The sequence below is a fragment of the Tamandua tetradactyla genome, chromosome X, assembly GCF_023851605.1.
Source record: "Tamandua tetradactyla isolate mTamTet1 chromosome X, mTamTet1.pri, whole genome shotgun sequence".
NCBI classification, from domain to species: Eukaryota; Metazoa; Chordata; class Mammalia; order Pilosa; family Myrmecophagidae; genus Tamandua; species Tamandua tetradactyla.
The window spans coordinates 4,761,524-4,773,322 of record NC_135353.1 but is presented as its reverse complement, the minus strand read 5'-3'; the positions used below and the strand labels follow the sequence as shown (position 1 = coordinate 4,773,322).

At 40.5% G+C, this 11,799-nt stretch overlaps 1 long non-coding RNA gene across 1 annotated transcript; it reads left to right on the top strand.

Annotated features, from left to right (window-relative positions):
• The first annotated feature begins 10,785 nt into the window (after positions 1 to 10,785).
• On the top strand, positions 10,786 to 11,375 carry LOC143671157 (uncharacterized). Its single transcript, XR_013169497.1, has 2 exons — positions 10,786 to 10,950; positions 11,143 to 11,375. It is a non-coding gene; the product is annotated as an uncharacterized LOC143671157 (long non-coding RNA).
• Positions 11,376 to 11,799: the final 424 nt, after the last annotated feature.

The following is an 11,799-nucleotide window of genomic DNA, read 5'->3' as shown; positions in this document are numbered from 1 at the left end:
TAGAAAATCTCATGCTCTATTCAAGGTTCCATGTACTTATGTTGTACGATTAACCTCTCCATATAAGGTATATTAGGAAATGCACTAGTCAAAATATAAATTTTGTACCAAGTAAACTAAATGTCCCATATTTGTGTGTTTCCCAAATTTCTTTGTTATTGACTCCTGATTTTGTTCTATTGTGATCAGAGAAATATTTTATATTATTTCTATCTTTTAACATTTATTGACGTTTGTATTTTGGCTAGTATATAATCTTTCTTAAAGAATGTTCCACGTGCACTTGAAAAGAATATCAACTCTGCTGTTTGAGGGTGGAGTGTTTTATAGATGTCGGTTAGGTCTAGTTAGTTTATTGTATTGTCCAAGTCTTCTATTTCCTCGCTGATCTCCTGCCTAATTGTTTTGTTCATTATTGAAAGTCGAGTATTGAATTCTCCAACTATTTTACTGAATTGTTTATTTCTCCTGTCAATTCTGTCAGTTTTGCTTCGTGTATTTTTTGAGTACTCTTATTGCATGCCTATGTTTATACTTTTTATATTTTTCTGATGGATCAACACTTTTATCATTATAACATGTCCCTTTTTCTCTCTAGTCACATGATTTGCTTTAAGATTTATTTTCTGTGATATTTGTATAGCCTCTCCTGCTTTCCTGTAGCTGTTGTTTGCACGATACATATATTTCCATCCTTGAATTTGTAATCTATTTCTATCTTTGAATCTAAAGTGTGTATTCTATAGATAGCATATACTTGGATCTTCATGTTGTAGTCAGCATGATAATTTCTGCCTTTTGATTGAATTATTTCATCATGTCACATTTAATTATATCATCAGTATTGTTGGATTTACCTCTGCCATTTTATTTCTTTTATAAAGTGTCTCATATCTTTATGACACTACTATTCCTCCTTTACAAGATTCTTTTGCATTATATGAATATTTTCTAATATAGTTTTTAAATTTCCTTAATGATTTTTCACTACATTAAAAAAATCATTACATTAGTGATTGCTCTTACCCTTATCAGAATCAAATTCAGATTTATACTGACTTAAACTAAATTAATTTCAGCAAGCTGTTTATATGCTATACCTGCATAGCTCTATTTCATTTATCCCCTTTTGTGAAATTATTTTTATACATATTACACCTATAAATGTATGAATGACAGTTATGATTATTACTTCATTTATTTTTATTATAATTTCAATGTAATTTTAGGTCTCTTAAGGAAGCCAGGAGATGAAAGGAAAGGAAGTATATATTTATAGCATTTGCAATATTAACCCCTTATTTATCAATTCTGGTTCTGGTCATTTGTTCTTGTGGATATGAGTTACCAAGTGGAGCATTTCCTTAGCCCAATTAAGCTTTACTTCCACCACCTCCTTTGTGGTATTATTGGCAAATATATTCCATTTCTATATGTTAAAGCTGAACAATATAGTATAAAATATTGTTTTATACCATCTGATTTTAAATTAATTAAGAGAAGGAGGAAAATATGCATTTATGCTGCCTTTTAAAGGGATATATACCTCTACTGGTGTTGCATGGGTGTGTGTTTATGTGTGTGTGCAGATTCAAATTACCACTTGGGGTTCCTTCCTTTGAGTCTGAAGAACTTCCTATAGTATTCCTTAAAAGACAGTTCTGCTAGTCACATATTCTCTGCTATTGTTTATCTAGCAAGGTTTTAATTTACTAAATTACTAATCTGGTGACATTTCATTGCTTTGAGCACCTTGAGTATGTTCTCCCACTGCCACACAGCCTCTGTTGTTTCTTCTGAGAAGTGTGCTGTCCATTTTATTGGGGTTCCCTTCTAAGTGACATGTCATTTCTGAAAGGTCTAGAAGGCGAAAGGGTGAGAAAGAAGGAAGGTAGACCAGGAAATTTAAAGCAGGCTGGTTTATTTCTGCACTCCCAGGCACATCTCACCCAACGCAAGTTGGAGAGAGGTGAGACTGCGCCTGGGTGATGGGTAGGCAGTTTTTAAGCAAGCGGGTCAGGTGGTGGCCGGAAGGGGCGGTTCCCCGGAAGTCAGGTGTCCAGAAGGGGCCGTTCCGGAAGTCATGTTGGGAGGGGCGACACAGCCTCTGCAGCTCCGGTTGCAGTGCCCTTCCCGGTTCCTCCGACCTAACAATTTTCTCTTGCTGTTGGCAAGATTTTCTCCTTGTCTTTCCCTTACAGCATTTTTACTGTGATGTGTCTGAGGCTCAATTAATTTTTCTTCATTCTTTTTTCTCTCTTCTTTCCAGTGCATATCTATCCATCTATCTTCATGCTCAGTAATTCTTTTCTTTCAGTTAAAATCGCCTGTTGAGCCCCCTCTTGTGAATTTTTTTCTGTTTACTTTATTTTTCAATTCCCAAATTTCCATTTGGTTCATTTTTATCATTTCTTTTTATTGATACTCTCTATTTGATGTGACACCATCATCATAACATCCTTTATTTCATTATTGATAGTTTCCTTTAGTTCTTTGGACATATTTCTATTGGCTGCTTTGATAGTTTGGTCTGTTGAAAATGATATCTGTTCACTTTCTCAGACACATTCTGTTGCCCGTGTGTGGGTTTTTTTCCTTCTGTTTTATGGGTCATACTTTCCTGTTTCTTCCCATGTCTCATATTTTTCTTGGAAACCGGAAGTTTTAGGTAATATAGTGTAGCAGGTCTGCATCTGTGAACTGGATCCCCCCATTCAAGGATTGTTTTAGTGTTTTCATTTCCTTGTTTATTTGTTTCCTGACTCCCTGGATTGTTTTGGTGGAGACTATTTCCCACCCACATTGTTAAGCCTGTTTAAAGCCTTGAATATCCCTCAGGCACCCTAGGGTAGCAGAGGCTTGAGAAGGGGTCACTTTCCCTGATCACAGCCAGCTGAGCTCCACTAATTACAGCATGATTACTCTATTGTTTTCATCAATGCCCTGGGGCATAAATTACTCCCCAGTCTAAGCAATATAATTAGGGCTTCTTTGAAGGGGAAATTCCTGAGGTCAGTGTTGTTTTTCTTTCTTTTTGACCCCAGGTGATCTCCTCCAGTTATCTCCTTCTGAGGTTATCCCTTTCAGATTAGCCAGCCTATGGTTTATGGAAATGTCCAATGAATTTGCTAATCTTGCAGATGTCACTCAACAACTGTCTCCACTGTTCTGGAGAACACCCTTAGTCTTGACTTTCTCTATGCTTTGTTGAAAATGAATTCAGTCCCTTTGGGAAGAGCCGGGCCAAGGATTATTGGGACTCCAATATTCCCAACTTCTGGCCTCCATTGCTTGTGATGAGAATTTACCAGTTAAAGTGAAGCATAATGTATATTCATAAATGATACAAACCATAAGCAAACTTCCCATGTAACCAGCAGACTGGTTAACAGTGCAGGCATCCTATATAGGGGGGCCAAGATGGCGGCGTAGTAATGTGCGCACGTTTTAGTTCGTCCTCCAGAGCAACTACTAAATAACCAGAAACAGTACAAAACAGCTCCTGGAGCCACGACAGTGACCGGACACACAGCGTACCCCAGTCTGGACCAGCTGGACCGGCTGCGAGTCTCCGAAACAGTGAGTTCCCCAAGCCATGCGCAGTTCCCCAAGCCGCGGCAGCCGGCGCCCGGCGCCCCTCCCCCACAGGCAGCTTCCCGGAGGGAAAGGAAAGAGTCTCTAACAGTAGCAGGGACTGAGTCCAACCAAACACCAATAGTGGCATTAATAAACAAATTCTGACTACTAAAAATAGGCCTCCAGCTCAGACGAAACTGGTCAAGGCGGAGGTCGCCTATTGGGCTAACCAAAAAAGAGGAAAGGGGACGAAACGGAACCTTCTGAGGCTGTTTCTAAGGAGGCTTGGCTGCCTCTGGATTCAGCTGCAACTGCCCCAAACGCAGAAACAGGCTGCTTTCAGGGCTGTCTCCCACCTGAACCTTCCCCACGGGAGGGGTGAAACACAACTCAGGTGGAATCCCTCTCTCAAGGAATTCAGACCCCAGGGCTTCGCAATTTGAAGCCATTAAAACCAGCCTACAACCTTTCCTCTGTCTCCATCACGCCCCCAGCAGGGAGAGCCTTCCAAAGTTAAAGGAGCCACAACATCTTTTGCTGGTGGGACCCGCAGACAGACAAGCGCCACATACTGGGCAAGATAAGAAAAACAGAGCCCAGAGACTTCACAGGAAAGTCTTTCAACCTGCTGGGTCTCATGCTCAGGGAAAACCGACGCAGGTGACTCTTTCCTCCTGATAGGAGGCCAGTTTGGTCTGGGAAAATCTGGCTGGGGGCTATAATATCTAAGCAGACCCTCCTAAATGTGTGGGGAGGAAAGGTACCACACAAGCAGGGCAAGAAACAAGAAAACAAGAACTGAAAAATTCTCCTCTGTTAAACAAAACCTAAGCTAAAGGTTCAGATAAAGCTGAACAGAATGTCAAAGAACAGATAGACAAAAAATTCATCCAGCAAGAAAACCCTAGATAAAAGAAGTGAAAGCAATCTCCAGAATAAACTAATTAAGGTAATTAAATGCCTAGACACCAGCAAAAAATAACAAATCACACCAGGAAAATTGAAGATATGGCCCAGTCAAAGGAACAAACCAATAGCTCAAATGAGATACAGGAGCTGAGACAACTAATTCTGAATATACGAACAGAAATGGAAAACCTCTTCAAAAACCTAATCAATCAATTGAGGGAGGACATGAAGAAGGCAAGGAATGAACAAAAAGAAGAAATGGAAAGTCTGAAAAAACAAATCACAGAACTTATGGGAATGAAAGATACAGTAGAAGAGATGAAAAAAACAATGGAAACCTACAATGGTAGATTTCAAGAGACAGAGGTTAGAATTAGTGAACTGGAGGGTGGAACATCTGAAATCCAGAAAGAAACAGAAACTATAGGGAAAAGAATGGAAAAATATGAGCACGGGCTCATGGAATTGAGTGATAATATGAAGCGCACAAATATACATGTTGTGGGTGTCCTGGAAGGAAAAGAGAAGGGAAAAGGAGGAGAAAAACTAATGGAAGAAATTATCACTGAAAATTTCCCAACTCTTATGAAAGACTTAAAATTACAGATCCAAGAAGTGCAGCACACCCCAAAGAGAATAGATCCAAATAGACGTTCTCCAAGACACTTACTAGTTAGAATGTCAGAGGTCAAAGAGAAAGAGAGGATCTTGAAAGCAGCAAGGGAAAAGCAATCCATCACATACAAGGGAAACCCATTAAGACTATGTGTAGATTTCTCAGCAGAAACCATGGAGGCAAGAAGACAGTGGGATGATATATTTAAATTACTAAAAGAGAAAAACTGCCAACCAAGAATTCTATATCCAGCAAAATTGTCCTTCAAAAATGAGGGAGAAATGAAAACATTTTCAGACAAAAAGTCACTGAGAGAATTTGTGACCAAGAGACCAGCTCTGCAAGAAATACTAAAGGGAGCACTGGAGACAGATACGAAAAGACGGAAGAGAGAGGTGTGGAGAAGAGTGTAGAAAGAAGGAAAATTAGGTATGACATATAAAATACAAAAGGCAAAACGGTAGAGGAAAGTATTACCCAAACAGTAATAACACTAAATGTTAATGGATTGAACTCCCCAATCAAAAGACATAGACTGGCAGAATGGATTAAAAAACAGGATCCTTCTGCTGCATATATTTGTAACTATTGCCTCTTATCTGCCTTAACATGCCCTGACATATCCAGACATCTCTCGTTCTTGCAAGCCTTGCTATTCTAACCCCCTGCCTAGCAACTCCTGAGCATATATCGCACCACCTTTTCACCTCTTCTTCATTAGACCATGTACACTCCTCACCTCACCACCCATTATAATATTCAACACACCTCCTAGCCAATCCACATCCTACACGACACCATACCAGCTGCCCATCAAATTTTCTTCACCTCTAATTAACTCCCCCTCACCAACCCTATATATTCTTTGTGTTTCCTCCTGTCGGGGTCTTAGCCTGTAAGCCTTGCCAGCCAGCTAGGTCCCGCGAGCCCTTATACAATAAATTACTGCTATTATTCTTTAGTCTCGGTTTATTGTGCTCGCGCGCCCTCCAGACCTTCGAGCCCCGTGGTCTCGGCTGACGCCGCTCTCCGGCCGAACCACATCCGAGGACGAGACCCCAGTGCGGTTGGGCTAGGCAAGCCCCAAGCCGCACCTTCTATATGCTGTCTAAAGGAAACACATCTTAGACACAAAGATAAACATAGGTTGAAAGTGAAAGGTTTGGAAAAGATATTTCATGCAAATAACAACCAGAAAAGAGCAGGAGTAGCTATACTAATATCCAAAAAATTAGACCTCAAATGTAAAAGAGTTAAAAGAGACAAAGAAGGATACTATCTACTAATAAAAGGAACAATTAAACAAGAAGACATAACAATCATAAATATTTATGCACCAAACCAGAATGCCCCAAAATACGTGAGGCATACACTGCAAATACTGAAAAGGGAAATAGACACATCTACCATAATAGTTGGAAACTTCAATTCGCCACTCTCATCAATGGACAGAACATCTAGACAGAGGATCAATAAAGAAACAGAGAATTTGAATATTACAATAAATGAGCTAGCCCTAACAGACATTTATAGGACATTACACCCCACAACAGCAGGATACACCTTTTTCTCAAGTGCTCATGGATCATTCTCAAAGATAGACCATATGCTGGGTCACAAAGCAAGTCTCAACAAATTTAAAAAGATTGAAATCATACACAACACTTTCTCAGATCATAAAGGAATGAAGTTGGAAATCAATAATAGGCGGAGTGCCAGAAAATTCACAAATACGTGGAGGCTCAACAGCACACTCTTAAACAACCAGTGGGTCAAGGAAGAAATTACAAGAGAAATTAGTAAATATCTCGAGGCGAATGAAAACGAAAACACAACATATCAAAACCTATGGGACGCAGCAAAGGCAGTGCTAAGAGGGAAATTTATTGCCCTAAATGCCTATATCAAAAAAGAAGAAAGGGCAAAAATTCGGGAATTAACTGTCCACTTGGAAGAACTGGAGAAAGAACAGCAAACTGACCCCAAAGCAAGCAAAAGGAAAGAAATAACAAAGATTAGAGCAGAAATAAATGAAATTGAGAACATGAAAACAATAGAGAAAATCAGTAAGACCAGAAGTTGGTTCTATGAGAAAATCAATAAGATAGATGGGCCCTTAGCAAGATTGACAAAAAGAAGAAGAGAGAGGACGCAAACAGTGCAGGCATCCTGGAAGTCCTCTTTGCTCAGCTACAAATCACTGCTTCTTCTTCCTCTCAAGCAGAACCATTCTTACTTTACAATAACATAAATTAGTTTTGCTTGCTATTGAAGTGAATCATATCATATATATCTGTTTATGCCTAGCTTCCTTTTGCAACATAATGTCTTAACAGGCACATCCATACTGTGTGCATACCTCGAATTCAGTTGTTTTCATTGCTGAATAGTTTCTAATTATTTGTATATATTGCTGTGTAAATAATTGTATATAGCAGGCTACGGTGGCTCAGCAGGTAAGAATGCTTGCCTGCCATGCCCGAGGACCCGGGTTCGATTCCCGATGCCTGCCCATGTTAAAAAATAATAATAATAATAATAATTGTATATAAAAAATTATATATACAATAATTGTGTATATTGTCCATTCTACTATTGATGAACATTTATTTTGTTTCCAGCTTTTTACTATGGGCACAGTGCTACTATGAATATTCCAGTACATGTCTTTTGGTGGACGTTTATCCATATTTCTGTTGGATACATATATATATATATATATATACATAGGACTGGAATTATTGAGTCACAGGGCATGAATAAGTTTAACTTGAGTAGATACTGATGGCCAACCATGTTTCCAAAGTGATTTTAACAATTTACACTCCCTGCAGTAGTGTATGAAAGTGCCAGTTGCTGTGAGTATTGATAAGGGGACTAGGTCAGTGCATTTTTTATGCTAAGAATAAAATTTTCTAATTAAATTTTAATGACAATATTCCACAAGGGTTCCATGTACTAGGGTAACTTTCCAGAAACCTACAACCTCCAGATGGATCCATGGCCCAGATAAATCCTGAAACCTAGAGGGCCCAGCCTCTCCAGAACATCAGCTAGTTCCGTCTCCCCATTCCATATAATTGACAGCGCCTTCCAACATGAAAAGGTTAAAATGAACATAGCCCAAACACTCCTAAAGACAGGGATGGAAAGATCAAAGGTGATGGTGGAGTTATACAGGGAAGATAGGATTTAGCAAATGAACATGAATACTGAATCATTAAATTGTTATCTCTTTTCATATTCAGTATATTAGAGCAGCTAGAAGTAAAAATCTAAAATTGTGGAATTGTAACCCATATCAAACTCTGATATCTGTTCTGGAACTAAATGTGGTGAAGTGCTTGGAAATTTGTTGCCTTTTTGTATATATGTTATTTTTCACAAAAAAAAGAAGGGAAAAAAGTTGATTGTGATGATAAAAAAAATATTTAAGCCCTCTACCCTTCTATATTGTGAAGCAGCTAGAAGGACAAATCTGAGGGGATGGTATGGTACCCCATGACAGACTCTGGGATCTGTCCTGTAACTACTTGTTGAAGAGTGCTTTGAAAACTATTGCCTTTTTATTTCTTTGCTTTGTGTATATGCTATACTATACAATAAAAAAGTTAAAAAGTAAAAAGAGGAAAGAAATAGGTGGCAGGAATAGACAAGATTTATACCCTCAAAAAAATTTTAATGATAATCTAAACATATGTATATTCTGGATAATTATAGGGACTACTTATAACTTCTTTAGCCTTTATGTTTCTGATTGTGATAAAAACGGCAGTTTTTTTTCAAATTTCTCTACACAGGACATATTGTCTGGGGTGCAGTGAGTTATTGTTTAGGGTCTTCATATTTGAGAATCACTATTCACTTAATTCAATGCCTACAATAGTTTTATAAGTTAGGTACTTTTTTTTTTTTTGCATGGTCAGGTACTGGGAATCAAACCCAGGTCTCCGGCATGGCAGGTGAGAATTCTGCACTGAGCCACCATTGCACTGCCTGGTACTGTTATTTTTTATTGGTACAATTATTGACCCTGGTGAGGAAACTGAGGCCCAGAGAGGTGAAAAGATTTGCTGATGGTCACACAGCTTGTTAGTGGTATTCGGGACTCAAGCTCAGGTCTGTCTGATTCCAAAACACTCGCTATTAACCTGTGTACATGAGGACAGCTCTTACTCATCTTCTTTCTAAACAGCTTTATTTAAATAAAATTCACCCGTTTATAGTGTACCATTCAGTGTCTTTAGTGTGCAGCCATCACCTCAAATAATTTTATAATATTTTTACCACTCCAGAAATAAATCTCTGACCCTTTAGCCATCACCTCCCAGTCCCCACGCTGCATCCAGCCCTGCAACACCACTGATCTATTTTCTGTCTCTATGCATTGACTTATTCTGGATATTTCCTATAAATGGAATCATGCAATATGTAGTACTTTGTGACTGGCTTCTTTTACTTGGCATGTTTTCAGAGTTCATGCATGTTATAGCATGTATCACTATTTAATTTCTTTCTACAGCCAAGTAATATTCCGCCATATGGATTTAACACATTTTAGTTATTCACTGTTCAGTTGAGGGACATTTGTTTTTTCCCACCTTTGGCTATTATGGATGTTTCTATGAACATGCATATACAAGGTTTTGTGTGGATGTAGTTTTCTTTTCTCTTGGCTACATGTTCAAGATTTGAAGTTTAGGATTATAAGGTAACACCATTTTTAACATTTGGAGGAAGTGCAAAACCAATTCAATGATGCTACATCATTTTACTTTCTCCGCACAAGTGCATAAATGTTCCCTCTTTTACACAACCTTGCTAACGCTTCTTATCGTCTTTCTTTTTGATTATTGCCATCCCAGTGGATGTGAAGTGGCATCTCATTATGGATTTGATTTGCATCTCATTATGGATTTGATTTGCATCTCATTGATGGCTAATGACGTTGAGCATCTACCTGTGTGTTGGCTATTTGTTTAATTAAATTATCGTTTAACTAGGTTGTCATTTTTAAATTGAGATGCAAAATATTTTTAATATATTCTGCATGAGCCCTTTATCGGGTCTATGACATGCAGACGTTTGCCCCCATTCTGGGTTCTCTTTTCATTTTCTTCATTGTGAACTTTGAATCACAAAAGTTTTACATTTTGATCAACTCAAATTTATCAGTTTTTTCATTTCTTCTGCCTTTGGTATCATACGTAAGAAAACATGGCCTACTCCAAGGTCATGAAGATTTATGTCTACATTTCAAGAATGAGAGCAATGTGTGGGAGGGCAGTGGGTGATTCACACGTCACAGAAACTTCTATATGGGCACATTATCTTGGAGGGATTTTAGGTGAAACATGCAAAATGCCAGGTTATGGTGAAGGGGGCAGAGAACAGAAGAAGCCACAGAATGGGAATGGCCCTGAGGAAGGGCTCGGGGGAACCCCGCTCCTGGCATGTGCACGCGGGATGAGAAGGGGTGGCAGGTCACTTTGGGAAAGCTCCTTGCTGGGATGTCAAGGGCAGATCCACTTCCTGGTCTCCGAGACATCCCACCCCCAGCCCCAGGGCATGTCAGGAGTAGAACTTTGTGACGTGTGCACCTCCCTTAGCCCCCATTGGCTGGGGTAAGGGCCCAGGTGACCAATCAAAGCTGCAGGGCGGGGCCCTGGGAGGGTATATATAGGGTGCCCAGGCGCCCTGACCAGACCACCACCAGCTTCAACGTGGCTCGTTTCCGTAGAGAGAGCAAAAGCGGCTTAACCCCCCGCAGAAAGCAAAGCTCATCAAGAAAGGCAGGAAAGAAGAAGAGCAAGCGTCCATGCCAGGCCCAATCCAGGCGGGGCGCCAAGGTGAGACCACCTCATAGCCTCTCTTCCTCTGATTCCCCATGGATCCCCCTCCCCCAGGACCCCCACCTTATCCCCTCCTGGCACAACCCCCTCCTCAGCCTGTGCGCTTTCCCAGGAAACCCCCTTCTCATCCTGTCCCCATTCTCTTCCTCCAACTCAATACCTTTCTTAATCATCCTGTTTCCCTCCCAGGCACAGAAAGTACGACCTGGAACATCTAAGAGAAAGACAGCACGTGCCAAGAAATGAGTCTCCAAGGTGAAGCGCCTGAATTAATCCAGAAGCTCAGCCGAGTCAAAAGAGCAGCCGCACGCAGCCTTGCAGCCAGATTCAAACTGAAGCCAGATGCAGGCTGCCACCATCCCGCACGCGCCAGCCTTGATAGAGAGGAGATGGTGATGAGAATAAACTCAGTTTGAATCGCACCAAGTCCAGATATATGTGTTTCTCTGCCACGTTTCTGACCAGAGGGACGGAGGGAAGGAAAGGAGGAGGCCCGTGGGAGGGAGGGGAGAAAGGTGGGGTCCTGGAGAGCTGGGAGCCGGACTGTAGGTTCATCGTTAGCCAGGCATCGGGGGTGAGGATGGGTCAGAAACGGTCACTGCCCCACATTTCCAGATTAACAACTTAACCCATGGCCTGGGAGGACAATGGGCTTTATGTGTGTGTGTGTGTGTGTGTGTGTGTGTGTGTGTGTGATGATATCAGGGTTTGGATGCCAGAACCCAAGTGGGGAGAGGTGTGATGTGGGGGAGGGGGGCAGGGTCACCCACACACTCCCAAAATAAGGTAAAGAAATAACTTCCAGGCCCCCTGCCTCACAGTGGTGCTCACACACATGCACACACA